We start from the raw sequence: 16266 nt of genomic DNA on the forward strand, positions 1-16266 counted from the left end.
TATAAATTTTAAAGTTAGCTTGTCAATTTCTATTATAGAAACAAAAGGCTGCAAGGATTTTGACTGGGTTTACATTGAATGTATAGATTATTTGGGAGAAACTGATATATTGATAATCTTGAGTCTTGAAATTCACTAATGCAGAGCTCTCTTTTGTCAATATTTTGACTAATGGTACAAAAATACAGTATTCAAATATTTGAATTAAAATATAATCCAGGGACGAGCTGAGTATGGCTTGCAAGCTAACTCCAGCCCATGGCTAATTTCTGCACAGCCTTGGAGATAGGGATTTTTTTTTTTTTTACATTTTAAAGTATTATTTTTTAAAAACACACACACATATATATATATATATATATCAGGAGATATATATATATCTCCTGAATTTTTGTTCCTACCAAGTGCTAGGAGGAATGTTAAATCTTCAATTATAACTGCAGATGTGTCTATTTCTTCTTTCTGATATGTCAGTTTTTCTCTCATATATTTTGAAGTTGCATACATATTCATGGTTTTATGCCTTCTCAATAAATGCACCTCTCTATGATTGTTGTGTGATGCCCCACTCCATTCCTTGTAATAATCTCCACTATAAAGTATGCTTTGTGAGGTCTTAATTTAGTACCTCTAGTTTTTATGTGATTCATATTTGCAAGGTCCATCCTTTACTTTTAACTTATTTATTTCTAACTGGGGTTCTTTTTAACAGTATATAATTTGTTCTTGCTTTTTTTTTTATCCAGTCTTATAAACTCTGACTGGTTTTGTTTTGTTTTGTTTTGTTTTGTTTTTGAGACAGGATCTCATTCTGTCTGTGCATGGATTCCACTTGTGTCTGAGACTTCCAGGGATTCCAGCTCTCCCAATTGCCTGTGTTTGGCCTTTATGAATTTGTTACATTTTCAGTTGTTTCCTTCTTACCCAGTTTTATGGCTGTCATTTCTTCACACAGGCTGTGCCAGAGGTGACACAGTTTGTGTGTCTCATCTGTCCTCAGAATGACTTGTCCACCCTTTTATATCATGGAACATATATCATGGGAACGTGGCTGACTTGTTACCTCAGCTCTCTGACCATCTAATAAAAAATTGTAATGTCATACATTATTAAGCTTTTTCTCATTGTTAGGGGTAAAGTGACTTTCTCTTGAGGCTTTTTGCATCTTATGTGGAGGTAGAGCTGTTCTTTGTCAATATTTTGACTACTGATACAAAAATACAGTATTCAAATATTTGAATTAAAATATAATCCAGGGATGAGCTGAGTATGGCTTGCAAGCTAACTCCAGCCCATGGCTTATTTCTGCACAGCCTTGGAGATAAGGATTTTTTTTTACACTTTAAAGTATTATTTTTTAAAAACACAACAATATGCCACAGAAATGATGTGGCCCACAAAAACTGAAGTATTTACTACCAGGCCCTTTAAAGAAAAATTTGGTGACCCTGTACTAATCTAATATCTATTATTCTGCTTTATATTATTGCATACATTTTCATCCATTTATTTATTTACTCACATATCGAAAAGTATGGATTATTTTTTGATCTTACCCTATCCCCTCAATAAAGCATCCAGCTTTATGATGCCATGGTCTCAATCTGGGAAACTTGGCCCAGGGCTCAGGTGAATACACAAACATATATCTGAGGTAGGAGACCAGCAGGACATGTTTCTGGCTATAACCCTGCTGACCAAAACAGGATCTGAATTGGGAGGCTGAGGTGGGCGGATCACTTCAGGTCAGGAGTTTGAGACCAGCCTGGTCAACATGGTGAAAATCCTTCTCTACTAAAAATACAAAAACTAGCCAGGCATGGTGGCATGCACCTATAATCCCAGCTACTCTGGAGGCTGAGGCATGAGAATCGCTTGAACCCATGAGGCAGAGGTTGTGGTGAGCCAAAATCACACCACTGCACTCCAGCCTGGGTGACAGAATGAGGCTCCGTCTAGAAAAGTTTTTTAAAATAAAATAAAATAAAACAGGATCTGATTCAGACAGGATAAAGTGAAGAAACCGGCAGAAACTAGCAGATGGCCACGAGGGTGATCTCTGGCTGCCCTCATTGCTTATTAGCATGGGACACTCCCACTCAGCAGCATCATAGTTTACAAATGCCTTGGCAAGAACCCGGAAGTTACAACAGCTTGCCATTGCAATGGGCTGGAAGTTACCACCCCTTTCCTAAAGAGTTCGAAATAACCTGCCCCCGCCTCTAAATTTGCATTAACCCACCCTTAATATACATGTAAATGAAAGTGAGTATAAGTGAGTAGAAATACAGTTGCTAAGACCTCATAGGTTGTTGACTCTTGGTTTACTGCCTATGAGTTAGCCCTGCCTTGTAAGTAGCAGTACCATTCAATAAAAGACTGCTGCCTAACACCACTAGCTCACCTTTGAATTCTTTCCTGGGTGAAGTCAATAATCATCCTAGACTAAGCCACAATATTGAGGCTCACTTGTCCTGCAGCAATTCCATATCTTGGCTATTGTAAATAATGCTTCATAAACATGGGAGTGCAGATATCTTTTCAACATACTGATTTCATGTCCTTTGGATATATATCCAGTAGTGGGCTAGCAATTTTGAGGGGGAACCTCCATATTCTTTTCCCTAATGGCTATATTAATAGCCAGCAATAATGTACAAGGTTTCCATTTTCTCACCAGAACTTTCATCCTTTTGATAATAGGCACTCTAACCGGTGTGAGATGAGATCTCATTGGTGGTCTTCATTTGGATTTCCCTGATGATTAGTGATGTTGAGCATTTTTTCATATACCTCTTGGCCCTTTGTATATCTTCTTCTGAGAAATATCTATTCAGATCTTTTGCCTTGTTTTGTCCTGCTTTTGTTTTGAAACAAGGTTTCTGTATGTCATATGATCAAGGCTAACTGCTGTTTCGACCTTCTAAACTCAAGTGACCTTCCCACCTCAGCCTCCCGAGTAGCTGGGACTGCAGGAACGCACCTTTGCTATTAAAAACAGCAAAGTAAAGAAGGTAATTTTCACTTTTTTGGGGGGAGAAAGTTTCTCACAATTGTTAACTGCTTGGAGTTGCATAATGTAGCCAATGTCAGTTTTATAATGTTTTTATTCCAATTTTAATTTTAGAAATTTCCTTTAAATGTGCTATTCAATGAGTATAAGGTAGAAAAAGTAAGACAGAACTTCTTTCATCTCTTAGCTCAGTGCCCACTAAGACACGTGCCACAGGTTTTTGGTTCCTTCAGGTTGTTATAATAGTTAAATCAGAGAACCCATTAGTAGAAGAATCAATGTCATTGATGCTGCTTTCACAGAAAAGAGACTGGCTTCAGAGTCATGACAGTGGAGAAGATTGGGAGTTAGTAAAGGAGCCAATCTATGTAAGTTTTGCACAAAAAGAGTTATATAAAAATAGCCAATTTCTGAACCCCATGTATATAATGATAGATGAGAAAATATACACATATTTGGAAGAGGCTAAGGCTAATTTACAGAAGACAGACTCCTAAGTGGCTACTCTGAAAAGCCGAGATATCCTTGAGCATTCAGAGTGATGGACTTTTGTTTCTTGTCTGCTGACTGAACACCATGATTCTTTGCCTTCACTGAAGTGATAAAACAAATAAAGATAAATATGGGATAGATGTCAGGAAATACTATTACAGCAAATATCATAGCCTTATTTCTGGCACAAAAAGCTACATGTCATTAACTTTAACCAAGCAAAATCAGAATCCAAGGTCCTTTCTATCCTCCACCCACCAAATGATACCTAAAAAGGAAAGCTGTCTTTATCAAGAAAATGTACTCAATATAGCACATTACTATTTATTTCATCAAAGATTTGTGGTTGTATACTCTGTAAAGAAATTTAATATTAATTTTCTTGATGTTAAATATTATTTCTTTTGTGATTAAAAAGTAGTAGATGGTTTTTATAGAAAATTATAAAATATGGAATAGCAGAATCAAAACTAACATCCACAATTTCACCACTCTGAGGTAAACAATTTGTTGCACTTCTATCCAGTCTTTTATAATTTACTCACCTCTTAAATTGTACACATATATCAAAACATCACATTGTACTCCATAAATATATATTATTATTATTTATTAATGAAACATTTCTTAATAAAGAAAAAAATAATGAAAGTCATCCACAACCTTGAAACAATATATAAACAGAAAAATTATCCTTTATATAATATGACAGTGTAAATATTTTTTGTACACACACACACAAGCAAAGGTCTTGAAATGGGCTGGGCACGGTGGCTCATGCCTGTAATTCCAACACTTTGGGAGGGTGAGGGGCATGGATTGCTTTAGCTCAGTAGTTTGAGACCAGTCTAGGCAACATGGTGAAACCCCATCTATACAAAAATTCCTGGTCCAGAGGATGAAGTGAAGAAACCCGCATGAACCAGCAGATGGCGATGAGAGCAATCCCTAGCTGCATTCATTGCTTATCAGCGTAAAACCGACTCATGACAGTTTATATGACATGGCAACCTTCCAGAAGTTACCACCCCTCTCCATGGCAACCACCCAGAAGTTAGTTGCTACCACTTTCCATGGCAATGACACAGAAGCTAACACCCTCTTCCTAGAAAGTTCTAAATAATTCACCCCTCAATTTGCATTAAATTGACTCATAATTTAAAGTGGGTATAAACGAGTATAAATACAGTTGCCAAGAGTCCATAGGTTGCTGACTCCTGGCTCACTGCCTGTGACTTAGCCCTACTTGGAAAGGAGAAGTACTGTTCAATAAAAGTATTGCCGTCTAACACCACCAGCTCACACTTGAATTTTCTCCTGGGCAAAACCAAGAACCCTCCTGGGGTAAGCTCCAAATCTGGGTTCACCTGTTTTGCATCAGTTATAAGAGGATGATGCTTCCAAATATTCCATGATTGCATATTTCTCAAGTTGATTTGTTAAAAATCTTTCATCTCTGTCATGGTCAATGTGTCATTTATCTAAGCATTATGGTGACATAAAAGCTCAGGTGTAAGAGGAATTAGTATGATTAGAAATTTAGCAGGATTATTGCCCAATAAGATCTAACATTAAATACTGATATTTAATTGCATTGAACTCCTCAAATTACTTAAGGAAAAGTTTTTAAGAATAAATACTCATGCTTGAAAATATTTTTGAATGCATGTAAAATTGATCAACACTGAATACCACAGATGTTGCTGTCACTGGGTGCCAATGAAGTACATAATAGGAACCATAAGACACAGTCAATAATAAAGGGGGGAATAAAAGGGAACATATCAAAGCACCATCAGACAAGTGCAGAAGCACACACATGAACACACCCTGCCCCACAACTCATCAGCCTTCCTTCTCACCAGCTCATGAGTTCACAAGTGAGTTTGCTGAGAGTCAAATGCTCACAGTAAAACTGACAAATTTAAACATCACTAAGAGCTATTTCAAGCATTTTGTAGAAAGCTACAGACAACAGTGAACTTGCTCTGAGCAAGTTTTAATCTATCATCCTCATCAATGGCTAAAGGAATGGCCCCTAGACAGTTTGTCCAATAACCTCTAAAGTAATGACCTTCAAACTTTTAAAATTATAATTCATGAGAAATACATAGTTTGTACATAATTCAGTAGGTAAATATATGTATGTGTATGTGTGTGTGCACTCTATTTGAATATTCTATATGCAGTGAATGCTATTTACTAATTTATCTCATTTCTTTAAAATGCTGTTTGTGGGGGACAACATTAATCTTATGAACCACTATGGATGACAAACCAGTATGGAAAAGATTACAGCCTTTCACAAGATATCCTCAGTGGTTAATAAGTGTTATTACAGAAGTATATTCAAATACACATGAGAACCCAATGCTGTCTTCCTCCTTGGGAATTCAGTCTTTTCAGAAAAAAATGGTCTTTTTTGTTTGTTTTTTCTTTTGAGACAGGGTCTCCCTCTGTCACCCCAATCTTGGCTCACTGCAACCTCTGCCTCCCAGGTTCAAGCGATTCTCCCACCTTCGCCTGCCGAGTAGCTGGGATTACAGGACTATGCTATCACACATGGCTAATTTTTGTATTTTTAGTAGAGGCGGGGTTTCACAATGTTGGCTAGGCTGATCTCGAACTCCTGACCTCAAGTGATCCACCCGTCTCAGCCTCCCAAATTGCTGGTATTACAGGCGTGTGCAACTACACTTGGCTAAAAGGTCGTTTTTGATATGGGCCACAAAGGCTACCACAAAAGGTATAATTGCAGAGGAAATGTGTGTTCCATCAGCAGATAACCATGCCTGTTTTGCACAGGTGAAGTGTTACTTGGACAGACAAAATCACATGCAAAAGGGACAGAAAGTACATGTGACCTCTTGTCCTCTTGGTATCATGAGGAGGCTTTGTTTGGGCTGCAGCACAGGTGAATGTCATGGATTGCATCCATGTGAATGCACAGGGACCTCCATTTCCCTACTGTGCTCCCATTTTATGAGGCAAGTAGGGGAGTTGCATTTAACATGGTAGGTAGTAAATAATTTGACCTCAACCAACAAGCACTCTGAAGAGCTCAGGTGACAGTGTTTACTATGGTACTCTGAAAACTGCCAGCTGCTCAGAATCTGTAGACTTTGTCCCACCCACCCATGGTCCTGTGGAAATCTAAGTTTGTTCATATTCCAGTGCTTGGAGGATGGGAAGCTCTTGTCATGTGGGAAATTGAGCCCACCCACAGGTAGACAGGCTGTGTTGGTCTCAGCTCCAACTTCTTTAGTAGCCCACAGAGTTGTAGCATCATGTATCAGGCAAGTCTTCTTGCCTCTAAAGAGTTTCTCATACTTTCTGCTGCTTCCTGTGAGTGCCACAAGGGCTACTTCACAACTTACTCCCATCCCAATCCAATTATGATCCTTTGAACTCATCCAGCTGGACCAAGGTCACCTGCCATGAGAATAACAGGAGGAAGCTCAAATTTGGGAGGAAGTTAAAGCCTGCCCTTTGAAGTTGGAGTGTGTCCACTCAGGAATCATTAAAATCTAGGTCCTTGTGAAGCACATCCATCCAGCTATCTGATGGCATGACTTTCACCATTTGCTAATTACATGCTCACAGAAAATCTAAACCCAGGTGTCACTATCTCTCATTCATTGAACATTTCTGAGTGCACTATACTAAAAACTGGAGTTAATAAGGTAAAAATGCAAGTAAAATTTAGTAATGACAATGTCCTTGCCAAGATAAAACCAAAAAGATAACAGATAAACTAAATAATAGTTTATGACTGCCCTCACTCCTTAAATAAACTTTGTGAACTACAATGACTACTCAAGCCACTTTTTGGAGAGAGAGAGAGATTGAGGAATCTCTTTTTTCCTACTCAAGGTATTTCCTTAAAAGGAGTGCAGAGATGGCCGAATAGGAACAGCTGCAGCCTCCAGCCCCCAGCGTGAACAACACAGAACACGGGTGATTTCAGCATTTTCAACTGAGGTACTGGGTTCATCTCACCGGGGTGTGTGGGACAGTTAGCACTGGTCCGTGGGTGCAGCCTGACCAGCGAGAGCTGAAGCAGGGTGAGGCATCGCCTCACCTGGCAAGTGCAAGGGGGAAGGGAATCCGTTTTCCTAGCCAAAGGACACTGAGACACACAACAACTGGAAAATTGGGTAACTCCCACCCTAATACTGCGCTTTACCAAGTGTCTTAGCAAACGGCACACCAGGAGATTTTATCTCACACCTGGCCCAGAGGATCCCATGCCCACGGAGCCTCCTCATTTTTAGTACAGCAGTCTGAGATCTAAGTGTAAGGCAGCAGCGAGGCTGGGGGAGGGGCGCCCGCCATTGCTGAGGCTTAAGTAGGTAAACAAAGCTGCCAGGAAGCTCAAATTGAGTGGAGCCTACCACAGCTCAAGGAAGCCGGCCTGCCTCTGTAGACTCCTCCTCTGGGGACAGGGCATAGTGAAACAAAAAGCAGCAGACACTTGGCAGAGGTAAATGCCCCTGTCTGACAGCTTTGAAGAGAGCAGTGGATCTCCCAGCACGGAGATTGGGAACTGTGAACGGACAGACTGCCTGCTCAAGTGGGTTCTTGACCCCTGAGTAGCCTAACTGGGAGACATCCCCCTAGGTGCAGACTGACACCTCACACCTCACATGGTGGGGTACACCCCTGAGACGAAGGTTCCAGAGCAAGAATCAGACAGCAATACTCACTATTCAGCAATATTCTATCTTCTGCAGCCTCCGCTGCTGACACCCAGGTAAACAGGGTCTGGAGTGGACTTCAAGCAAACTCCAACAAGCTGAGGGTCCTGACTGTTAGAAGGAAAACTAACAAACAGAAAGGACACCCACACCAAAATCCCATCAGTACATCACCATCATCAAAGACCAAAGGCAGATAAAACCACAAAGATGGGGAAAAAGCAGTGCAGAAAAGCTGTAAAGTCAAAAAATCAGAGCACATCCCCCCTCCAAAGGAACACAGCTCATTGCCAGCAATAGAAAAAAGCTGGACGGAGAATAACTTTAACAAGTGGAGAGAAGAAGTCTTCAGTCAATCAAACTTCTCAGAGCTAAAGGAGGAACTACGTAACCAGCGCTAAGAACTAAAAACCTTGAAAAAAGAATGGATGAATGGATAACTAGAATAATCAATGCAGAGAAGACCTTAAAAGAACTGATAGAGATGAAAAGCATGATACGAGAACTACATGACAAATGCACAAGCCTCAGTAACCAACTCGATCAACTGGAAGAAAGAGTATCAGCAATTGAAGATCAAATGAATTAAATGAAGCAAGAAGAGAAGTGTAGAGAAAAAAGAGTAAAAAGAAATGAACAAAGCCTCCAAGAAATATGGGATTATGTGAAAAGACCAAATCTACGTCTGATTGGTGTGCCTGAAAGTGAGGGGGAAAATGGAACCAAGTTGGAAAACACTCTGCAGGATATCATGCAGGAGAACTTCCCCAACCTAGTATGGCAGGCCAACATTCAAATTCAGGAGAAACAGAGAATGCCACAAAGATAATCCTTGAGAAGAGCAACTCTAAGACACATAATTGTCAGATTCACCAAAGTTGAAATGAAGGAAAAAATCTTAAGGGCAGCCAGAGAGAAAGGTCGGGTTACCCACAAAGGGAAGCCCATCAGACTAACAGCAGATCTCTCAGCAGAAACTCTCCAAGCCAGAAGAGAGTGGGGGCCAATATTCAACATTCTTAAAGAAAAGAATTTTCAATCCAGAATTTCATATCCAGCCAAACTAAGTTTCATAAGTGAAGGAGAAATAAAATCCTTTACAGGCAAGCAAATGCTTAGAGATTTTGTCACCACCAGGCCTGTCCTACAAGAGATCCTGAAGGAAGCACTAAATATGGAAAGGAACAACAGGTACCAGCCATTGCAAAAACATGTCAAAATGTAAAGTCCATTGATGAAAGCAAGAAACCTCATCAACTAGTGAGCAAAATAACCAGCTAATATCATAATGACAGGATCAAGTTTACACATAACAATATTAACCTTAAATGTAAATGGACTAAATGCTCCAATTAAAAGACACAGAGTGGCAAATTGGATAAAGAGTCAAGACCCATCAGTTTGCTGTATTCAGGAGACCCATCTCACATGCAGAGACACACATAGACTCAAAATAAAGGGATGGAGGAAGATCTACCAAGCAAATGGAAAACAAACAAACAAATAAAAAAAAAAAAACAGGGGTTGCAATCCTAGTCTCTGAAAAAACAGACTTTAAACCATCAAAGATCAAAAGAGACAAAGAAGGCCATTACATAATGGTAAAGGGATCAATTCAACAGGAAGAGCTAACTATCCTAAATATATATGCACCCAATACAGGAGCACCCAGATTCATAAAGCAAGTCCTTAGAGACTTACAAAGAGACTTAGACTCCCATACAATAGTAATCAGAGACATTAACACCCCACTGTCAAATTCAGACAGATCAATGAGACAGAAAGTTAACAAGGATATCCAGGAATTGAACTCAGCTCTACACCAAGCAGACCTAATAGATATCTACAGAACTCTCCACCGCAGATCAACAGAATATACATTCTTCTCAGCACCACATCGCACTTATTCCAAAATTGACCATATAGTTGGAAGTAAAGCTTTCCTCAGCAAATGTACAAGAACAGAAATTACAACGAAATGTCTCTCAGACCACAGTGCAATCAAACTAGAACTCAGGACTAAGAAACTCAATCAAAACCGCTCAACTACATGGAAACTGAACAACCTGCTCCTGAATGACTACTGGGTACATAACGAAATGAAGACAGACATAAAGATGTTCTTTGAAACCAATGAGAACAAAGATACAACATACCAGAATCTCTGGGACACATTTAAAGCAGTATGTAGAGGGAAATTTATAGCACTAAATGCCCACAAGAGAAAACAGGAAAGATCTAAAATTGACACCCTAGCATCACAATTAAAAAAACTAGATAAGCAAGAGCAAACACATTCAAAAGCTAGCAGAAGGCAAGAAATAACTAAGATCAGAGCAGAACTGAAGGAGATAGAGACACAAAAAAACCCTCCAAAAAATCAATCAATCCAGGAGCTGTTTTTTTTGAGAAGATCAACAAAACTGATAGACCGCTAGCAAGACTAATAAAGAAGAAAAGAGAGAAGAATCAAATAGATGCAACAAAAAATGATAAAGGGGATAGCACCACCAACCCTACAGAAATACAAACTACCATCAGAGATACTATAAACACCTCTACACAAATAAACTAGAAAACCTACAAGAAATGGATAATTTCCTGGACACTTACGCTCTCCCAAGACTAAACCAGAAAGAAGTTGAATCCCTGAATAGACCAATAGCAGGCTCTGAAATTGAGGCAATAATTAATAGCCTACCAACCAAATAAAGTCCAGGGCCAGACAGATTCACAGCCGAATTCTACCAAAGGTACAAGGAGGCGTTGGTACCATTTCTTCTGAAACTATTCCAATCAATAGAAAAAGAGGGAATCCTCCCTAACTCATTTTATAAGGCCAATATCATCCTGATACCAAAGCCTGACAGAGATACAAAAAAAAAGAGAGAATTTTAGACCAATATCCCTGATGAATATTGATGCAAAAATCCTCAATAAAACACTGGCAAAGCGAATCCAGCAGGACATCAAAAAGCTTATCCACCATGATCAAGTGAGCTTCATCCCTGGGATGCAAGGCTGGTTCAACATACACAAATCAATAAACATAATCCAGCATATAAACAGAACCAAAGACAAAAACCACATGATTACCTCAATAGATGCAGAAAAGTCCTTTGACAAAATTCAACAGCCCTTCATGTTAAAAACTCTCAATAAATTCGGCATTGATGGAATGTATCTCAAAGTTATGAAAGCTATTTATGACAAACCCACAGCCAGTATCATACTGAATGGGCAAATACTGGAAAAATTCCCTTTGAAAACTCGTACAAGACAGGGATGCTCTCTCTCACCACTTCTATTCAACATAGTGTTGGAAGTTCTGGCTAGGGCAATCAGGCAAGAGAAAGAAATCAAGAGTATTCAGTTAGGAAAAGAAGAAGTCAAATTGTCCCTGTTTGCAGATGACATGATTGTATATTTAGAAAACCCCATTGTCTCAGCCCAAAATCTCCTCAAGCTGATAAGCAACTTCAGCAAAGTCTCAGGATACAAAATTAATGTTCAAAAATCACAGGCATTCTTATACACCAGTAACAGACAAACAGAGAGCCAAATCATGAATGAACTTCCATTCACAATTGCTTCAAAGAGAATAAAATACCTAGGAATCCAACTGACAAGGGATGTAAAGGACCTCTTCAAGGAGAACTACAAACCACTGCTCAGTGAAATAAAAGAGGACACAAACAAATGGAAGAACATACCATGCTCATGGATAGGAAGAATCAATATCGTGAAAATGGCCATACTGCCCAAGGAAATTTATAGATTCAATGCCATCTCCATTCAGCTACCAATCACTTTCTTCACAGAATTGGAATAAATTGTTTTAAAGTTCATATGGAACCATAAATGAGCCTGCATTGCCAAGACAATCCTAAGCCAAAAGAACAAAGCTGGAGGCATCATGTTACCTGACTTCAAACTATACTACAAGTCTACAGTAACCAAAACAGCATTGTACTTGTACCAAAACAGAGATACAGACCAATGGAACGGAACAGAGTTCTCAGAAATAATACCACACATCTACAGCCATCTGATCTTTGACAAACCTGACAAAAACAAGAAATAGGGAAAGAATTCCCTATTTAATAAATGGTACTGGGAAAATTGGCTAGCCATAAGTAGAAAGCTGAAGCTGGATCCTTTCCTTACTCCTTAAATGAAAATTAATTCAAGATGGATTAGAGACTTAAATGTTAGATCTAAAACCATAAGAGCCCTAGAAGAAAACCTAGGTAATACCATTCAGGACATAGGCTTGGGCAAGGACTTCATGTCTAAAACACCAAAGCAACAGCAACAGACGCCACAATTGACAAATGGGATCTAATTAAACTAAAGAGCTTCTGCACAGCAAAAGAAACTACCATCAGAGTGAACAGACAACCTACAGAATGGGAGAAAATTTCTGCAATGTACTCATCTGACAAAGGGCTAATATCCAGAACCTATAAGGAACTCAATCAAGTTTACAAGAAAAAAGCAAACAACCCCATCAAAAAGTGGGCAAAGGATATGAACAGACACTTTTCAAAAGAAGACATTCATACAGCCAACAGACACATGAAAAAATGCTCATTATCACTGGCCATCAGAAAAATGCAAATCAAACCACAATGAGATACCATCTCACATCAGTTAGAATGGCAATCATTAAAAAATCAGGAAACAACAGGTGCTGGAGAGGATGTGGAGAAATAGGAACACTTTTACACTGTTGGTGGGACTGTAAACTAGTTCAACCATTATGGAAAACAGTATGGCGATTCCTCAAGGATCTAGAACTAGAAATACCATTTGACCCAGCCATCCCATTACTGGGGATATACCCAAAGGATTATAAGTCATGTTGCTATAAAGACACATGCACACATATGTTCACTGGGGCACTATTCACAATAGCAAAGACTTGGAATCAACCCAAATGTCCATCAGTGACAGACCGGATTAAGAAAATGTGGCACATATACACCATGGAATACTATGCAGCCATAAAAAAGGATGAGTTTGTGTCCTTTGTAGGGACATGGATGCAGCTGGAAACCATCATTCTCAGCAAACTATCACAAGAACAGAAAACCAAATACTGCATGTTCTCACTCATAGGTGGGAATTGAACAATGAGATCACTTGGACACAGGAAGGGGATCATCACACACCGGGTCCTATTGTGGGGAGGGGGGGAGGGGGGAGGGATAGCATTAGGCGATATACCTAATGTAAATGACGAGTTAATGGATGCAGCACACCAACAAGGCACATGTATACATATGCAACAAACCTGCACGTTATGCACATGTACCCTAGAACTTAAAGTATAGTAATTAAAAAAAAGGAGTGCAGCTGTGGCCAGGCATGTTGCTCACACCTGTAATCCCAGCACTTTGGGAGGTCGAGGTGGGTGGATCACTTGAGGTCAGGATTTCGAGACCAGTCTTGCCCACATGGTGAAACCCCGTCTCTACTAAAAATACAAAAATTAGCCAGGCATTGTGGCACATGCCTCTAATCCCAGCTACTTGCGAAGCTGAAGCAGGAAAATCAGTTGAACCTGAGAGGCAAATATTGCAGTGAGCCAAAGATTGCGCCACTGCACTCCAGTCTGGGTAACAGAGTGAGACTCCGTCTCAAAAGAAAAAAAAAAAAAAAAAGAAGCTCAACTAGATAGAATATATAGATATTAGTTCAACAATATATCCTAATTTGTTTATAAAAGGCTGCATTCTGATCAGGGCCACCTTCCTGTCCTTCCCTTCTTAACAAGAGTTTATATTCCACTGGCTTCATTATCATAATTTTGCTAATACAGGAATCTCTTACCTAGGAAAATAAAAGTTTCAAAAAAAAGTTATTGTTCTTTTCAGCAATTGCCTGAAAGACCTATCAGCTCCTCAATAAAAAGTGTCAAATGACATTTTTCAATCCCAAAACTCTTTGAACCCCTTGCCTAAAAAGTCTTGTCTTGTTGCGTCCACCAATCCTAAATCATTATCATTCCTACCCAATTCTAACCAAACCATCCCCCACTTTAAAACACCCACTTTATACCAGACATGAAAAGCAGAACAAATATACCTAAAGCCCTTTCACATCTGACATACTAGTGCCTCTGTGGAGGTAGTGCTCTACCTTATAGCTTTATGCAAATAATGTCAGCGCTGTCTTATGAACAGGTTATTTGGCTGATATTTGGGGAGTAGAGTATATGATGAGCATAGTCACCACTGCTGTACATCATGTCACAATAGGACTAAGTCTAAATCCTAGGACCAATGTTGTATTAGTCCGTTCTCACGCGGCTATATGGACATACATGAGAGTGTGTAATTTATAAAGGAAAGACGTTTAATTGACTCATAGTTCTGCAGGGCTGGGGAGACCTCTGGAAACTTAACAATCATGGAAGAAGTGGAAGCAAACACATCCTTCTTCACATGGCAGCAGGAGAGAGAAGAATGAGCAAAAGGGGAAAAGCCTCTTATAAAACCATTAGATCTTGTGAGAACTTACTCACTAACCGGGCAACAGCATGAAGGTAACCACCCTCATGATTACATTACCTCTCACAGGGTCCTTTCCATGACACGTGGGGATTATGGGAACTACAATTCAAGGAGAGATTTGGGTGGGGACAGAGTCAACCCATATCATATGTATGCATATTTCTAAACCATACACTGTCTGAATGACCTACAGGTGTATTCAGGGAAATCAGTTACCAGTCCAGAGATTAAAATGTGCAATAGTACAACCTAAAAAAGGAAGAGGTGTGAATTTATTTAGTCCACAGAAGTGGTTCAATTCATTGGTAGCATGCAGAAAACCTCAGACCAGAGAAGGAAGTGATTAATCAAAACATGAATAAAAATTGGCCAAGGTGGGAGGATCACTTGAGCCCAGAAATTGAGACCAGCCTGGACAACATAGTCAGATTCTGTCTCTAAGTAAATAAATAAATAAAATAGCTGGGCATGGTGGCACACACCTGTAGTCCCAACTACTTGGGAGGCTGCGTCTTGAGTATTGCTTATGCCCAGGAGATCCAGGCTGCAGTGAGGTAAAGTCATGCCATTGCCCACCAGCCAGGGTGACAAAGTAACACCCTGTCTGAAAAAAAAAAAAGCATGTATAAATATAGGCATTAAAATTCTTTATTTCAGTCAGAAAAGGTCTTTCTGAGACACATCAACTACTAAGGGTGACATGGGACTCTCTGTTCCCAAAGTTTCTGGATGCATGAGAATGGTAGGGCAAGAGAGAGAGAAAAAATATCTCTTAAGTCCCTTTCTTTCTACTACAAACATACTGGGGATTCTGATCTGGGGACAGTGGGAAAACCCTGGCTGGCCTTGCATGTGCCTGACTCAGTGTGAACGCCCCTTGCTGCCCAAGTCCCTTGTTGCCCATGCGCCTTACTGTCTGCCTTCTGTCCCTGCAGAGCTGTGCAAGGAGACATCGTGACTTCCTTCTGTCTTGCCGACTGGGAGCCAGCCAGTAGGTCTGCAGGTCAGTAGTCCTAGAAGTTTGAGTGTGAGTGTGAGTGTGAGGAGGAGCCTGCGGGCACGGTCCATGGCCTCCTAGGTGGAAAGGCTTTGAGGTCCCCGTTCTTCTAACACGCAGCGATGCAGCCATGGCCTTGCCGTGGTGGGGATGCTGAATAAGGGAGGAAGAAGGACCATAGAGGGGAGGAGGGTCAGGTAAACAAGCAGTGAGTTTTGAAGGGGGAAACTATCTGTGGTATTTGAGTCCCCGAGGCATATGAAACTGCTTACAGACTATGCATTCCAAAGTCCTCAGTGGGAACCAGGGAGGGGAGGGAGGACTGCGTGACGCGGGATGGGGTGGGGCAAGGCGGGGCACTGCAACCCACAAGGCAGGCACCGACTTCAGTGTGCATGCTCCTTGGACACCTGCCTCAGTGCGCATGTTCACTTGGCATCTTTCCTTCGACCCCTTTGCCCACGTGGTGACCGCTGGGGAACTGTGAGAGTGTGAGGGTCGCGTTCCAGCTGTCTGGACTCTTTCTCTCCTACTGAGACGCAGCCTGTA

At 40.3% G+C, this 16266-nt stretch overlaps 1 protein-coding gene across 1 annotated transcript in view; it reads right to left on the reverse strand.

The window, feature by feature from the left end:
• LOC126946501 (melanoma-associated antigen D4-like) overlaps positions 1–16266 on the reverse strand; it is a 526225-nt gene that overhangs the window by 322155 nt on the left and 187804 nt on the right.

The sequence above is a fragment of the Macaca thibetana genome, chromosome X, assembly GCF_024542745.1.
Source record: "Macaca thibetana thibetana isolate TM-01 chromosome X, ASM2454274v1, whole genome shotgun sequence".
Classification (NCBI taxonomy): Eukaryota; Metazoa; Chordata; class Mammalia; order Primates; family Cercopithecidae; genus Macaca; species Macaca thibetana.